The sequence below is a fragment of the Chlorocebus sabaeus genome, chromosome X (genome assembly GCF_047675955.1).
Source record: "Chlorocebus sabaeus isolate Y175 chromosome X, mChlSab1.0.hap1, whole genome shotgun sequence".
Classification (NCBI taxonomy): domain Eukaryota; kingdom Metazoa; phylum Chordata; class Mammalia; order Primates; family Cercopithecidae; genus Chlorocebus; species Chlorocebus sabaeus.
Genome location: NC_132933.1, coordinates 34687446 through 34705348, shown reverse-complemented (window position 1 = coordinate 34705348; position 17903 = coordinate 34687446). Strand labels below are relative to the sequence as shown.

The 17903-nt window shown below is 42.3% G+C and overlaps 1 pseudogene; it reads left to right on the top strand.

The window, feature by feature from the left end:
• Window positions 1-4325: 4325 nt before the first annotated feature.
• Window positions 4326-17903, top strand: part of LOC103247393 (protein cordon-bleu-like) — a 52328-nt pseudogene continuing 38750 nt past the window's right edge.

Below are 17903 nucleotides of genomic sequence, written 5' to 3'. Positions count from 1 at the left end.
TTGGCTGTGGGTTTCTCATAAATAGCTCTTACTATTTTGAGATATATTCCATCAATACCGAATTTATTGAGAGTTTTTAGCATGAAGGGCTGTTGAATTTTGTCAAAGGCCTTTTCTGCATCTATTGAGATAATCATATGGTTTTTGTCTTTGGTTCTGTTTATATGCTGGATTACGTTTATTGATTTGTGTGTGTTGAACCAGCCTTGCATCCCAGGGATGAAGCCCACTTGATCATAGTGGATAAGCTTTTTGATGTGCTGCAGGATTCAGTTTGCCAGTATTTTACTGAGAATTTTTGCATTGATGTTCATCAGGGATATTGGTCTAAAATTCTCTTTTTTTGTTGTGTCTCTGCCAGGCTTTGGTATCAGGATGATGTTGGCCTCATAAAATGAGTTAGCGAGGATTCCCTCTTTTTCTATTGATTGGAATAGTTTCAGAAGGAATGGTAGCAGCTCCTCCTTGTACCTCTGGTAGAATTCAGCTGTGAATCCATCTGGTCCTGGACTTTTTTTGGTTGGTAGGCTATTCATTATTGCCTCAATTTCACAGCCTGCTATTGGTCTATTCAGGGATTCAACTTCTTCCTGGTTTAGTCTTGGGAGAGTGTAAGTGTCCAGGAAATTATCCATTTCTTCTAGATTTTCTAGTTTATTTGTGTAGAGGTGTTTATAGTATTCTCTGATGGTAGTTTGTATTTCTGTGGGGTCGGTGGTGATATCCCCTTTATCATTTTTCTATTACATCTATTTGATTCTTCTCTCTTTTTTTCCTTATTAGTCTTGCTAGTGGTCTATCAATTTTGTTGATCTTTTCAAAAAACCAATTCCTGGATTCATTGATTTTTTGGAGGGTTTTATGTGTCTCTATCTCCTTCAGTTCTGCTCTGATCTTAGTTATTTCTTGTCTTCTGCTAGCTTTTGAATGTGTTTGCTCTTGCTTCTCTAGTTCTTTTAATTGTGCTGTTACGATGTGAATTTTAGATGTTTCCTGCTTTCTCTTGTGGGCATTTAGTGCTATAAATTTTCCTCTACACACTGCTTTAAATGTGTCCCAGAGATTCTGGTATGTTGTATCTTTGTTCTTATTGGTTTCAAAGAACATCTTTATTTCTGCCTTCATTTCATTATGTACCCAGTAGTCGTTCAGGAGCAGATTGTTCAGTTTCCATGTAGTTGAGTGGTTTTGATTGAGTTTCTTAGTCCTGAGTTCTAGTTTGATTGCACTGTGGTCTGAGAGACAGTTTGTTATAATTTCTGTTCTTGTACATTTGCTGAGGAGTGCTTTACTTCCAATCGTGTGGTCAATTTTGGAATAAGTGCAATGTGGTGCTAAGAAGAATGTATATTCTGTTGATTTGGGGTGGAGAGTTCTGTAGATGTCTGTTAGGTCTGTTTGGTGCAGATATGAGTTCAATTCCTGGATATCCTTGTTAACACTCTGTCTCGTTGATCTGTCTAATGTTGACAGTGGAGTGTTAAATTCTCCCATTATTATTGTTTGGGAGTCTAAGTCTCTTTGTAAGTCTCTAAGGACTTGCTTTATGAATCTGGGTGCTCCTGTATTGGGTGCATGTATATTTAGGATAGTTAGCTCTTCCTGTTGAATTGATCCCTTTACCATTTTGTAATGGCCTTCTTTGTCTCTTTTGATCTTTGATGGTTTAAAGTCTGTTTTATGAGAGAGTAGGATTGCAACCCCTGCTTTTTTTGTTCTCCATTTGCTTGGTAGATCTTCCTCCATCCCTTTATTTTGAGCCTGTGTGTCTCTGCATGTGAGATGGGTCTCCTGAATACAGCAAACTGATGGGTCTTGACTCTTTATCCAGTTTGCCAGTCTGTGTCTTTTAATTGGAGCATTTAGTCCATTTACATTTAAGGTTAATATTGTTATGTGTGAACTTGATCCTGTCATTATGATATTAGCTGGTTATTTTGCTCATTAGTTCATGCAGTTTCTTCCTAGCATCGATGGTCTTTACATTTTGGTATGTTTTTGCAATGGCTGGTACTGGTTGTTCCTTTCCATGTTTAGTGCTTCCTTCAGGGTCTCTCGTAGGGCAGGCCTGGTGGTGACAAAATCTTTAAGCATTTGCTTATCTGTAAAGGATTTTCTTTCTCCTTCACTTATGAAACTTAGTTTGGCTGGATATGAAATTCTGGGTTTAAAATTCTTTTCTTTAAGAATGTTGAATATTGGCCCCCACTCTCTTCTGGCTTGTAGAGTTTCTGCCAAGAGATCTGCTGTTAGTCTGATGGGCTTCCCTTTGTGGGTAACCCGACCTTTCTCTCTGGCTGCCCTTAACAGTTTTTCCTTCATTTTAACTTTGGCGAATCTGACAATTATGTGTCTTGGAGTTGCTCTTCTCGAGGAGTATCTTTGTGGTGTTCTCTGCATTTCCTGAATTTGAATGTTGGCCTGCCTTACTAGGTTGGGGAAGTTCTCCTGGATGATATCCTGCAGAGTGTTTTCCAACTTGGTTCCTTTCTCCCCCTCACTTTCAGGCACCCCAATCAGACGTAGATTTGGTCTTTTCACATAATCCCATACCTCTTGAAGGTTTTGTTCATTTCTTTTTCCTCTTTTTTCTTTAGACTTCTCTTCTCGCTTCATTTCATTCATTTGATCCTCAATCGCTGATACTCTTTCTTCCAGTTGATGGAGTTGGTTACTGAAGCTTGTGCATTTGTCACGTATTTCTCGTGTCATAGTTTTTATCTCTGTCAGTTCATTTATGGCCTTCTCTGCATTGATTATTCTAGTTATCCATTCTTTCATTCGTTTTTCAAGATTTTTAGTTTCTTTGCAGTGGGTACATAATTCCTCCTTTAGCTCTGAGAAGTTTGACGGACTGATGCCTTCTCTCAACTCGTCAAAGTCATTCTCTATCCAGCTTTGATTCGTTTCTGGCGACGAGCTGTGTTCCTTTGGAGGGGGAGATGAGCTCTTTTTTTTTAATTTCCAGCTTTTCTGCCCTGCTTTTTCCCCATCTTGGTCGTTTTATCTGCCTTTGGTCTTTGATGATGGTGACGTACTGATGGGGTTTTGGTGTGGGTGTCCTTCCTGTTTGTTAGTTTTCCTTCTAACAGTCGGGACCCTTGGCTGTAGGTCTGTTGGAGATTGCTTGAGGTCCACTCCAGACCCTGTTTGCCTGGGTATCAGCAGCAGAGGCTGCAGAAGATAGAATATTGCTGAACAGCGAGTGTACCTGTCTGATTCTTGCTTTGGAAGCTTCGTCTCAGGGGTGTACCCCGCTGTGTGAGGTGTCAGTCTTCCCCTACTGGGGGATGTCTCCCAGTTAGGCTACTCAGGGGTCAGGAACCCACTTAAGCAGGCAGTCTGTCCATTCTCAGATGTCAATCTCCGTGTTGGGAGGTCCACTGCTGTCTTCAAAGCTTCAAAGACTTCAAAACGACAGGGTTGTTTGTGTCTGCAGAGGTTTCTGCTGCTTTTTTTTTGTTTGTTTAGCTGTGCCCTCTCCCCAGAGTTGGAGTCTACAGAGACAGGCAGGCCTCCTTGAGCTGCTGTGCGCTTCACCCAGTTCGAGCTTCCCAGTGGCTTTGCTTACCTACTTAAGCATCAGCAATGGCGGGTGCCCCTCCCCCAGCCTCGCTGCTGCCTTGCCGTTAGATAGCAGACTGCTGTGCTAGCAATGAGGGAGGCTCTGCGGGCATGGGACCCTCCTGGCCAGGTGTGGGATATAATCTCCTGGTGTGCCATTTGCTAAGACCCTTGGTAAAGCGCAGTATTGGAGTGGGAGTTACCAAATTTTGCAGGTGTTGTGTGTCTCAGTTCCCCTGGCTAGGAAAAGGGATTCCCTTCGCCCTTGCGCTTCCCAGGTGAGGTGATGCCTCGCCCTGCTTCAGCTCTTGCTGGTCAGGCTGCAGCAGCTGACCAGCACCAATTGTCCGGCACTCCCTAGTGAGATGAACCCAGTACCTCAGTTGAAAATGCAGAAATCAACCGTCTTCTGTGTCGCTCGTGCTGGTAGCTGGAGACTGGAGCTGTTCCTATTCGGCCACCTTGCTCCTGATTGGGCAAGGCCTTTTGAAGGTTAACTTTGTAGCTAAGATCTGGCCAGACATTACAAAAAAATTACAAAAGGGTGATGAATGGGATGAGAAACCAATTGAGGAATTACTGAGGGAAGCTCAGAAGGTCTTTGTAAGGAGAGAGGAAGGGAAGCTGAAACAAAAAGTGAGAATCATGGTTTCCGCTGTGGAAGAGGTAGTCAGAAAAAGGTTAGATCAATATCCCTCTTGAAGGAGACAATGGAATAATAGATTTCGACACAGAGAAAGAAGGGAAAACCTCCTAAGACTATGAGTGGACGTTACAAGTGTGGAAAACCAGGGCCTTTTAAGAGAGAATGTCCTGAAGGGAAAAAAGAAGAAAAGGTGATCCCCTTCATGACCGTTGATGAAGACAAGAGGGGTCAGGGGTTCCTTCTGAGTAGGACCCTCCAGAAACCCTTAATAAATGTGAAGGTGGGACCCGAGGGAGAAGAAGTGACATTTTTTGTTGATACTGGGGTGGCTTGCTCCTCCCTAATTCACCAACCAAGGGGTACAGAACTCTCTAAGGAAAAATTGACAGTATCAGGGGCAAAAGGAGAGGGATTGCAGGTTCAGATATTCAAGGAAATGTTAATTAGATTGAGACCTGAACAAATTGAGGGGTCACTCTTACATGTTCCTGAAGCAGGAACTAACCTCCTTGGTCGAGACCTGATTGTGAGATTGGATTTAGGATTAGGAATAGAGGAAGGACAAATAAAAGTACTGATGGGCCTCCTAACAAAGGAAGAGAAAAAAAATTAATCCTCTTGTGTGGATTAGGGAAGGCAACAGGGGATGGTTAAAAATCATACCCTTACAGATTAAACTAAAACAACCAGGAGAAGTAGTTTTCAGAAAACAGGCCATGCGCAGTGGCTCACGCCTGTAATCCCAGCATTTTGGGAGGCTGAGGTGGGCGGACCATGAGGTCAAGAGATCAAGACCATCCTGACCAACATGGTGAAAGCCCGTCTCTATTAAAAATACAAAAATTATCTCGGCATGGTGGCATGCACCTGTAGTCTCAGCTGCTCAGGAGGCTGAGGCAGGAGAATCACTTGAACCCAGGAGGTTGCAGTGAGCTGAGATCATGCCACTGCACTCCAGCCTGGCGACAGAGTGAGACTCTGTTTAAAAAAAAGAAAAGAAAAGAAAAAGAAAAAAAGAAAACAATATCCCATTTCTGTTGAAGGGAGAAAAGATCTCCAACTGATAATAGATTGATTAAAGATGGACTATTAGAATCCTGTATGTCACCATACAGTACTCCAATGTTCCCAGTCAAAAAGCCTGATGGGTTCCCTAGATTGGTGCAAGATCTAGGGGATATGAATCAAATTGTCCAGACCCACCGTCCTGTGGTGCCTAACCCCTACAACCTCCTTAATAAGATACCATGAACATAAGTGGTTCAGTGTGGTGGGTCTAAAAGATGCATTCTGGGCATGTCCCCTAGATTTTAGGAATAGGGACCTCTTTGCCTTTGAATGGGAAAATCCTATAACTGGGAGAAAACAACAGTACAAGGTTTCATGGAAGCCCCAAACACATTTGGTCAAATCATAGAAAAAGTCCTGGAGGAATTCCAACCTTCCAGGGGAACCCAGTCATTAAAATATGTAGATAATCTTTTAATTTCTGGGGAGAGGAGGGCCGAGGTATCAGAAACCACCATAAGCTTGCTTAATTTCCTAGGAGAAAGGGGATTGCAAGTCTCTAAGAACAAATTGCAGTTTGTAGAAAAAGAAGTTAAATATTTAGAACACCTAATTAGTGAAGGGAAGCGGATAATAAACCCAGAGAGAATATCTGGAATAATGGGCCTGCCTTTGCCTAAGACAGAGAGAACTCCGAAAATTTTTAGGTTCAACTGGCTACTGTAGGTTATGAATTGACTCATATGCTCAAAAGACAAAAATTCTGTATCTCAAGTTACTAGAATAGGAACCTGATCGCATGCAATGGTCCCCAGAGGAAATTCAGGCAGTGAAAGAGCTAAAGCAGGCCCTCATTACAGCCCCGGTCCTGGCCCTCCCATCTTTAAAGAAACCATTCCATCTGTTTGTAACAGTAGACCAGGGTGTGGCCTTGGGGTGCTCACTCAAACCTGGGGAGGGAAGAGACAACCTGTTGCTTTTGTCTCCAAGCTTCTCAAGCCTGTCTCTCGGGGGTGGCCTGAATGTGTGTAAGCAGTAGCTGCCACAGCTCTGCTGGTACAGTCAAAAGCTAACCTTTGGTGGGGCCCTAATAGTAAACACCCCACATCAAGTCAGGAATATATTAAATCAAAAAGCTGGGAGGTGGTTAAAGGATTCTTGGATTTTAAAATATGAAGCCATATCACTAGAAAAAGATAATTTGGCTGTAACAACAGATACTTGCCTGAATTCAGCCAGTTTCCTATGGAAAGGAGAGGAGAACAAAGAGACATCAGACCATAACTGCTTAGATATCATAGAATACCAAGTCAAAGTTAGACCAGACCTTAAGGAAGCTCCACTATATGGTGGGATAAGGCTGTTTGTGGATGGGTCGTCCCAAGTGACAAATGGCAAGAGACATAATGGTTATGCTGTTATTGATGGAAATAAATACTTAAGTTAACCAAATAATGACTCTAAAAGCGTAGAAATAATTGAGGTAAAGGATTTAAGGCAAACTTTAGAAATTGAGACAACATACAGGGATGTGAATGCCTGGGTCAAATGGGTCAAATTTTCGGTACAAGCCCTCAACAAGACTAATTGCTGGCTGAGCGCAGTGGCTCATGCCTGTAATCCCAACACTTTGGGAGGCCGAGATAGGCGGGTCACAAGGTCAGGAGATCAAGACCATCCTGGCTAACACGGTGAAACCCTGTCCCTACTAAAAATTCAAAAAATTAGCCAGGCATAGTGGCACGTGCCTGTAATCCTAGCTACTCGGGAGGCTGAGGCTGAGGCAGGAGAATCGCTTGAACCCGGGAGGCGGAGGTTATAGTGAGCCGAGATCACGCCACTGCATACAGCCTGGGTGACAGAGCGAGAGTCTGTCACACAAAAAAAGAAGTAATTGCTATGTGTGTGCTGCGGGACGACCTCAAGCACAGGTGGTTCCATTTCCCCGAGGATGGAATACCGATCCTGAAGGCATGCATTGCATGGTGGCTGTATACCAGGACGAAGATGCATGGGGAAATGAGACTTGTAAGAGCCTGTCATTGCTCTTTCCCGCATTGTAGAGGTCAGATCTCAGAGCAATCCCCTCATTCTCTACAGGGAATATGAACCTAGGCACTCCTCTTGTCTCTCTAGGCAGGGGGCAGAGTTCAATAAGCCCGTGGGAGAACTCTCGTACTTGTACCCACATCCTAATCATCACTGGTGAGTCAGGCAATGGCAATTAGTCAGCTCTCCGTATACTCTGGGCTGATGTCTGGTGGTATTGTGGGAAAAGGGACCTCCATAACCTGTTAGTTACTGTCCAATTGGACCAGGACTTGTGCTTTAGTCCAGTTGGCCATTCCTTTCACCCTGGCATTTCATAAGATACCCGAAAATACACATGGCCACCAAAACCAGAGAGATTTGACAAATTCTTTTGATCCCAATGTATATATTGACTCGATAGGAGTCCCTAAGGGGGTGCCTAATGAATTTAAGGCCCGAAGCCAAATAGCTGCTGAGTTTGAGTCAGCACTCTTTTGGTGATCAACTATTAATAAGAATGTGGATTGGATTAACTACATCTGTTATAATCAACAGAGATTCATCAATTCTACTCAGGATGCCCTCAAAGAGGTGGCTAGCGAGTTAGATGCCACCAGCCAAATGGCCTGGGAAACAGACTTGTGCTAGACATGATACTAGCAGAAAAAGGGGGCGTATGTGTTATGCTGGATGGGAAATGTTGTATTTTCATTCCCAACAGTATTGCCCCAGATGGGACCATCACCAAAGTTTTACAAGGACTGGCAACTCTAGCCAACAAACTGGCAGAAAATGCTGGAATTGATGACCCATTTACAGGCTAGCTAGAAGGTTGGTTTGGAAAATGGAAAGACATTATAGCTTCAATCCTTACATCTCTCATAATTGTGGCAGGAGTCTTAACTGCAGTAGGATGTTGTATTATCCCTTGTGTGAAGGGAGTAGCACAGAGATTAATTGAAACAACTATTAATAAACAAATACCAATGACTTACCAGCAAAATAACCTGCTACTATTAGAAACCAAATTAAACTCACTCTCATCTCCTATAAGGAAGAAAGTAGACAACTTCTAGAGTGATTCAAAGACCAAAAGGGTTTAGATGAAAATGAGACCAGAGGAAGTAAATAAAAAAGAGGAAGGAATTTGTGAGAAAACATTTTATGTGGTCAATTTTCAAGGTATGATAAATCTAAGTACTGGCAACCAGCCTGTGGACATGACAAACCACATGGCTCATGTACCTAGAAAGTCATGATAAGGAAACAGAATGTAGAGCAGGGGTCAGCCCATAAAAGGGAAGAAAGTTTTGTTATTGGGAAATCGAAATGTAAGTGGGGTAGGGGACTGGGGTATCATCTTATAAAAGATAATGAAACTTAGGTGATGTCTGGGACTATTGTAACCCCATAGTACTAGACCAATGAGGAACTGGGGGAGGGACTTGCATGCTAGAGATAAATTACCTGCTGTAACTGCCCCAGATTTATCTGCCTACCAGACACCCAATTTTGTAATACTGCCTTTAAAAATCTTGCTTCCACTGTTCTTCGTGCCTCTGAGTCCATTCTTTGGGTTTGGATGGGTGAATGTGTTTCTCATATTTTCTGCCTTTGGCCTATATGGAAATACCAAAATATGATTGTTCTGACTCTCAAAATATGATGATTCTGTGAGTATAGTGGTATAGGAGTATCTTATCAGCAAGACAAATCCACAGCTAACTCAGTATCCTATCAGAGTGTTTGGTTACTGTAATACAGTCATTTCAGGGTTAATCTCTGCCAGCTTTTCTTCTCAAACACACACACACACACACACACACACACACACACACACTGATATGGATGCACCCACCAACAGAAAACTGGGGGCTTGATATATTAACCAAAGCAAAGTCTTCTGAGCTTCTTTTTGCCCCCAAAAAAGGATGATAAATGAAAGTCTGAATCATTCCTAGGAGAAGCAGCAGCAGACACCAATGCAGAATTGGTTTTCCACTTCCAGTCTGGACAAGATGGCACAGACTCATTTCTCCCTGCTTCTCCCAGGTAAGCCCAACCAGAAATCCTGGAAATAATTCAAGAGGTGGCCACAGGAGAATTCTAAAAGGTGTAAAGGGGAAGGCAGAATGATTAGGAATCCCAGAACTGGAGGAACACCATAGTAGCAGGGTACCTTATGACTCTCAAGCCAACCAAAGAATGTGATCCAGGCCCAGCATTTCTCAAACCCCAGCCTAGCAACAGAAAATGGTTCCTGTGAGTTCCTTTCTCCTCTGCATTGAATGGGACATCAACAGGTAAGCCTAGCAACTCCAGCAAGTGGGATTTAGCAAGGCACCCCACTGACAATAAGTAGCCAGCAGAAGTGCTGTCCTTTCCCACCAAGGTCGGAGACTCCCCTACCCCACTGAAAGATACTCTCCAAGCAAGCACACCATCAAGGGGAAACGTGACCATGACAAGTAGCCTGGCCCAGGAAGCCTGTTTGTCTTCATGGTCTTGAGGCTTCTCTCTTCCTCTGAGAGATACCAGGAAGGCAAGCAGCAAAGTCAGGGGAGTCCCACCAGAACCAGCAGAGACAAGAAAGATTCTTTGTTTCCACAGACTAGAAAAATCACTTCCCCCACCTAGAGGCACCAGGCAACCCTATCTGAGGAACACTGCTTCCTCAGGCAGCACCAGTAGGGAAGAGTGGACCCATCAGCACCACATGAATCAAGCAGACCAAAATAGCACTACAGAGGCTCTGAAACTAAATTGTCATTGGAATCACAGCCTTCAAAAGTAGGCCAGGACCTAAACCTATTTTTATGCTAAACCTAAACAAACTGACTGCCTGCTAAAATCAAATATTTAAGTAGGAATTAGAGTCTTCTAACATAATAGTCAACATATCCAGAATATGATAAAAATCACCCTAAAACAATCAACCAATGCCAACACCAAGATGAATTAGGTGTTGAAATTATCTGACAAGGGTTTTAATGTAGCCACCACCACAAAAATGCTTTAATAAGTAATTGCAAAGTCTCTTGAAATAAATGGAAAAAATATAAAATCTTAGCATAGCAATAGAAGTTATACAAAAGAATCAAATATACTCCAGACCAGTCTGACATGGCACATTCAGTCTCTGATTAGGAACGTGGAGTAGGGCAAGGACAGGATAAGATGGGAAATACATGTGTGGTTCTGTGATGGAGCTGCAGCTGAATTATTTCATCACAAGGGGCTCTTATGTTGTCAAAGGACACAGACCTGAACCTTGGCTGAGTAGTTTTCTGAGGGGCATTGAGCACTTTCTGGGGAGTCAGGAATTGGGAAACTTGGTTTTGACCTTTGTGTGGCTGTGTGACTATCTCTCATCTGCCTCTTTCTGAGAATAGGAACTACTTCGAATCCAGGAAGGGAGGCTGGTCAAATACAAATAACAATCAACAGCCCAATGGCAACCCTTCCTTGAAGTGAATACTCACTGTGTGCCAAACACTGAACTAGATCTCTTTGTAAGCATCCATTCATGGAATCCTCACAGTAGCCATCCACTGAGGGCAGTTTTGAGATGTCAGGTTTAATTGGGTTAAAGTTCCCTCAGTAGACAGCTGGGGTAGCTACCAGCTACAAAGCCCTGTGCCGGATACAGGTATAAGTGATACTGTGATGACACCCTTCATAGACACACGTGACTAGAGCTCACAGCAGGTGGGGGGCAAGCAAGTTCCTGGGATGGAACAACATGGGGATCCCAAGGAACAAGTGGCCATATTCTGGGAGTGTTTGGGAAGATTTCCCCTTGGCAGGGTATTTAACTTCAGCTTCCAAATACTGGTGAAAGCATGGGCTTTGGCATCAGGAAGACTTGGATTCAAGTCCCAACTCCTTTGCTTCTTGGCAATGGGACCTTGGTTAAATAAATTAACCTAAAAAAAAAAAAAAGAAAAAGAAAAAACCTTAACCTGACTAAACCTCAGTTTCCTCGTCTGTAAAATGGGTGTAAGTATTGCTATAATCATTGTTGGGTTGTTGTGAGGAAGAAATGGGAAGATACTCAGAGCAGCCCTAGGCGGGGATAGTCTGTGCCTCTTTACTTGAAGGCCCCTTCTGACACTCCTTCCTCCAGGAATCCTTTGATCTCTTCTTCCTTCAAACTCATACATAATCAGGCATTTTATACATGATTAAAACACCTGTTCACATTTTTTTAAAGAACCAAATGAAAATTACAGAACTGAAAAATAGATTTTTTAAAATTGCTGGATAGGATCAATTATGGAGTGGAGATGGCAGAGGACAAAATCAGTAAACTTGTGTATAGATCAATAGAATTTACCCAGCCTGAACAACAGAGAGAAAATAGACTGAAAAAAAAAGATGGATAGGGCCTCAGGGACCTGTTGGAAATAACAAAAGATCCAACATTCATATAATCAGATTCCCAGAAGGATACCAAAACTGAAATCAGTACAAAGCAAGAAAACTATAGATGAATATCTTTCATGGACTTAGACACAGAAACTGCCACAAAATAATAGCCAGATGAACCCAACAATGTAGAAAATAATTATACTCTGGGGTTTATTCCCATGTATGCATATTTCAATATTTTAAAATTAATCAATGTAATCCACCATATCAGCAGACTAAAATCATTTGACCATATCAACTGGCACAGAAAAAGCATTTGATAGTAACATTCAACTTTTTTTTTTTTTTTTTTTTTTTTTTTTTTTGAGACAGGGTCTCACTTTGTTACTCAGGCTGGAGTGCAGTGGCACAAACATGGTTCACTGCAGCCTCAACCTCCTGGGCGCAAGTGATCCTCCCTCCTCAGTACCCCCAGTAACTGGTACTGTAGGTGTGTGCCATCATGCCTAGTTAATGTATTTTTTTGTGGAGACAAGATTCCACCGTGTTGTCCAGACTGGTCTCGAACTCCTGAGCTCAGGCAATCTGCCCACCTCAGCCTCCCAAAATTGCTGGGATTACAGGCATAAGCCACCACACCCAGCCTAAAGTTCAACATTTATTCATGATTAAAAACTCAGTACACTAGGCATAGAGGAGAACTTCCTTAATCTCATAAAGAACATCTACGAAAAACCTACAACTAACATTATACTTAATGTGAGAGATTGAGTTCTTTCTCAAGTCAAAACAAGGCAAGCATGTTTGTTTTCACTACTTCTTTTTTTTTTTTTTTCTTGAGGTGGGGTCTTACTCTGTCACCCAGACTGGGGTGCAGTGGCACGATCTCGGCTCACTGCAACCTCTGCCTTCTGGGTTCAAGCAATTCTTGTGCCTCAGCCTCCCGAGTAGCTGGGACTACAGGGGCCCACCACCACACCCAGCTAATTTTTGTATTTTTAGTAGAGATGGGGTTTCGCCATGTTGGCCAGGCTGGTCTTGAACTCGTGACCTCAGGTTATTCACCTGCCTTGGCCTCCCAGAGTGCTGGGATTATAGGCATGAGCAACCGCGCCTGGCTGTTCTCACTACTTTTATTCAATATTGTACTGTAAGTTCTATCCAGTACAATGGCAAGAAAGGGGGAAAAGTAGCTCTCGCACAACAAGGCAAGAAAAGGAAATAAAAGGTATATGGATTGGAAAGGATCAAGTGAAACTGTCTTGATTCGTGGAAGACTTAATTGTCTACGTAGAAAATCACAGGGAATCTTTAAAAAAAAAAAAAAAGAAAAAAGAAACCTCTTAGAAGTATTCACTGAATTCAGTAAGGTCATATGATACCAGATAAACACATAAAAATCAATCACATATATATACTAACGATGTGGAAATCTAAATAAAGAACACAATACCATTCACACTTGTGCCAAAGAGCAAGTATAAACTTAACAAAACATGCAAGGATCTGTATGTAGGAAATTATAAAACACTGAGGAAAGAACTCAAAGAAGACCTTAATAATTGCAGAGACATACTGTGTTTGTGGGTTAAAAGACTCAACACAGTAAAGATATCAATTATCCCCAAATTGATCTATAGGCAAATGAAATTCCTATCAAAATCTCAGCAAGGATTTTCATAGACATAGAAAAGCTTCTTCTAAAATTTACATGGAAAGGCAAAGGACCTAGAGTAGTTAAAGTGATTTTCATAAAGAACAAATTGGGGGGAATCATTCTTCCCAATGTAAAGGGTTACCATGTATGGCTATAGTAATCAAGATACTGTGGTACATGGATATAGAGAGTGGAAATGATAGATCATGGATACTTGGAAGGGTGAGGGGTAGAAGGGAGGAGGATGATGAGAAATTGGCTAATGGGTACAATGTATGTTATTCATGTGACGGATACACTCAAAGCTCTAACTTGGCCACTGAGCAATCTATGCATATAATAAAATTGCACATGTACACCAATATTGTACAAATAAAAAGAAAAAAAAAGAGAGTGTGGTAATGGCAGAGAGTACACACATAGATCAATGGAACAAAAAACCCAGAAATACACCAATGCAAACTTGCTCAACTGATTTTTGACAAAGGTATAAAAGCAACTTAATGAAGGAAGGATAGCGTTCTCAACAAACAGTTCAGAAGTAATTGACATCCATAGGCCAAAAAAGTGAACTTTTACCTGAACATCCCACCTCATACAAAAATAACTCAAAATGGATCACAGACTTAAGTGTAAAGCATACAGCTATAAAACGTTTTAGAGGGAAAAAAAAGAAAAACACAGGAGAAAATCTTCATGATTTAGGACCTAGCGAAGTGTTCTTAGGCTTGACACTAAGGTTTATCCATGTAAGAAAAAATACATTAAATTGGACTTCATAAAAATTTAAAAGCTTTGATCTATGAAAGGTCCTATTAAGAGAATGAAAAGACAAGCTATAGACTAAGAGAAAATATTTGCAAGTCACATACCCAACAAAGGACTCGTATCTAGGATACATGAAGAACTTTTGGGCCAGGCATGGTGGATCATACCTGTAATCCCAGCACTTTGGGAGGCCAAGGCAGGCAGATCACTGGAACCCAGGAGTCGGAGACCAGCCTGGGCAACATGGCAAGCTACAATCTCTACAAAAAAATATAAAAATTAGCTGGGTGTGGTGGCGCGTGCCTGTAGTCCCAGCTACTCAGGAGACTGAGGCAGGAGAATTGCTTGAGCCCAGGAGGTCGAGACAGGAGGTACCACTGCGCTCCAGCCTGGGCGACCCTGCCTCTGGGGTGGAGATAGATTAAGACACCCTATTTTGATTTCCTAGTGCTGTACCCTGGTATGAAGATTTATATAGCAAAGGCCTGGTTTTTTCATTAAAGTGATGTTCAATTAAACTTGGTTACTGAGAAATTCCAGAAGGCAAACAATTCTTTGGATTACCAGGGGCCCTAATGTGCTACATACTCAGGTTTGGGGAGTCATTCTTCTTTGTAACTATCCAACCTGGTAGCCAGACGGCCAATGAGTTTCATGCCTGCACAATGAGCCAGAAAATGTTCAAGGCCCCGAATTTTTGTTTTTATCTTTTTTTAAAAATTAAACTTTCTATTTAGAGATGACTGTAGGTTCACGTGCAACAGTCAGAAAGAGCACATTGAGATATTATGTACCCTTTATCCAGTTTTTCTCAGTGGTGACATCTTATAAAACTGTACTATAGTATCACAACCAGGACATTGCTACAACCTACCACTCTTGTCCAGATTTCCCAAGTTTTACTTGTAATCATTTGTTTCTGTTTATGTGTTCTATGTATTTCGTTATATGCATTTTTTAAAATAACAGATCTTTTTCACTAGAAGTTTTATGCAGTTGTATCACGTGTAGGTTCATGTATCCACCAACACAATACAGAGATGTACTTTCACCACAAGGAAGCTTTTGTAACCATGCCTACTTTTTTTTTGAGACGGAGTTTTGCCTTTGTCATCCAGGCTGGAGTGCACTGGTGCAGTCTTGGCTCACTACAACCTCTGCTTCCCAGGTTCAAGCGATTCTCCTGCCTCAGCCTCCTGAGTAGCTGGGATTACAGGCACCTGCCAACATGACCAGCTAATTTTTGTATTTTTAGTAGAGACAGGGTTTCACCATGTTGGCCAGGCTGGTCTGGAACTCCTGATCTCAGGTGATCCACCCCCTCGGCCTCCAAAAGTGCTGGGATTACAGGCATGAGCCACCGCACCCGGCTGCCATGCCTACCTCCTATATGATCCATTCCCTAATGCCTGGTACCCACTAATCTGTTCCCCATCTCCATATTTTTGTCAAGAGTGTTATATAAATAATCATACAGTTTATAACCTTTTAAGATTGGCTTTTTTTTTGTTTCACTAAGCAAAATTCCCAGGAGTTCATTCAAGTTATTGCATGAACCAATACCTGATTTCTTTTTTTCTCTTTTTGAGACAGAGTCTCATTCTGTCACCCAAGCTGGAGTGCAGTGATGTGATCATGGCTCACTGTAGCTTTGAACTCACTCAAGCGATCCTCCCACCTCAGCCTTCTGATTAGCTGGGACTACAAGCATGTGCTACCACACCCAGCTAATTTTTAAATTTTTTGTAGAGACAGGGTCTCACTATGTTGCCCAGGCTCATCTCGAACCCCTGGGCTCGAGCAATCCTCCTTCCTCAGCCTCCCAAAGTGCTTGGATTATAAGCTTGAGCCACTGTGTCTGGCCCCTGATTTCTTGTTATTGCTGCATAGTATTCCATGGCATGGATGAATTATAATTTGTTTAATCATTAATCTGTTGAAGAATGCCAACAATGTATGAATGATACAGTTTTTCTACTTATTTGCCAGCATGTGTGTTGTTAACTATTTTTTACTTTTAGCTATTCTGATAGGTGTTTAGTGATATCTCATTGTGATTTTAATTTGCATTTCCCTTATGGCTAATGATGTTGATTGTCATGTGTGTTTGCAATCTATATATCCTTTCTGGTGAAATATCTATTCATATGTTTTGCTCATTTTCTAATTGAATTGTTTGAGTTTTGAGAGGTTTGTTTTTTGACAGGGTCAATTTTGCATTGCTATAAAGAAGTACCTGAGGCTGGGTAATTTATAAGAAAAGAGATTTAATTGGCTCATGGTTCTGCAGGCTGTACAGGAAGCATAGTGGCATCTGCTTCTGGGGAGGCCTCAGGAAGCTTCCGATCATGGTGGAAGGCAAAGCAGGAGCAGGCATATCACATGGTGAGAATGGAGTGGCCAGGACCGAGAGAGGGAAGTGTGTATGTGTATGTGGAGAGAGAGAGAGAGAGAGACACCACACACTTTTAAATGACCAGATCTCATGTGAACTCAGAGTGAGAGCCCACTTATCACCAAGGGGGTGGCCCAAGCCATTCACAAGGGATCTGTCCCCATGATCCAAACACCTCCCACCAGGCCCCACCTCTAACATTGGGGATTAGATTTCAACATGAGATTTGGGTGAGGACAAATATACAAACTCTATCAGTTATACTGCATAGTTGATGAAGTCTGGGCTTTTAGTGTACCCATCACCCGAATTGTATACATTGTACCCAATAGGCACTTTCTCATCCTTCACCCACCTCCCACCCTCTTACCTTTTGGAGTCTTCTCCAATGTGTATTATTCCACCCTCATTATAGAGTTCTGAAACCAGAAATCAGCATCTTGGGCTGCCTGAACTATTCTCAGATCACTTCTGTCACCAATTGGGGAAACTTTGAGGACAGAAGAAGCCAGCTGACTTCTGTACATATACATGGTTCTTGCCCAGGAGCCTCCAGGTGATTCTAGAGCCAGTCCTACACACACACACACACACACACACACAATAGGTACAACTGCCTCAGGAAGTCATGTTTTAAGGAATTCTTAAACTGCCCTCCTGAGTACCCCAAAATGTCTCTTGCTAAAGTTTAATCATGTCTGAACTTTCCAGCATCAGAATCATTTGTCTGGACTAAGGAATTCCAGAAGACCTCCCTAAAAATGCAGATGTGTCACTTATGAGGATATTCCATGATGAAGTTCGGCTCTGTGGGATTAGAATGATACCTTTTGATTTGAGATGTGTGAAAGGTCTGAAATGGTGCTCAATGCTAAGAAATAGGAACTCCAGTTTACATTAAGAGGTGGGACAGGGAATGATCCTGCCCAGCCAGGTGTCAGCAGGAGATGCTGGGACTCAGACAGGTGGGCCAGAAGGGGAGGAAAGTGCCAAAGGAGGAGTGGGGGCATGCTGAGTACAAACTTTGCCTATTTCATAAATATGCCTGGATCATGCCCTGGTGGGCCCCACTATTGAGTTGGGTAGCTAGATGCTTGTTGACTTCTGCCTTATCTACCTACCAGAAAAACCCTAAGTAGAAGCTTTGAAATTGAATTCAATAAAAATGAGTTTATGAATCCAGTGTACTTAGCCAAAATGAGGGATAAGGATGCCTTCTGGTTGCAGGAGGGCTTTATTCTTTGTTTAGTTTCCTCTTCTGTGTTTCCCCTTTCTCCTCAAAGGCAAGCCATCACTGAGGTCCTAAGGAACTCAATTGTCAAGTATTGAAAACTGCCAGTTTCTATAAGGAAGGGAGTCAGTCTCAGGTGGCAGGATTTAACCTGGAGCTGAAGGCAATAGGACAATCTTTGCACACTGCCTCCAGAAGTAAGCATCCCTTCTGGCCTGGCGCGGTGGCTCAT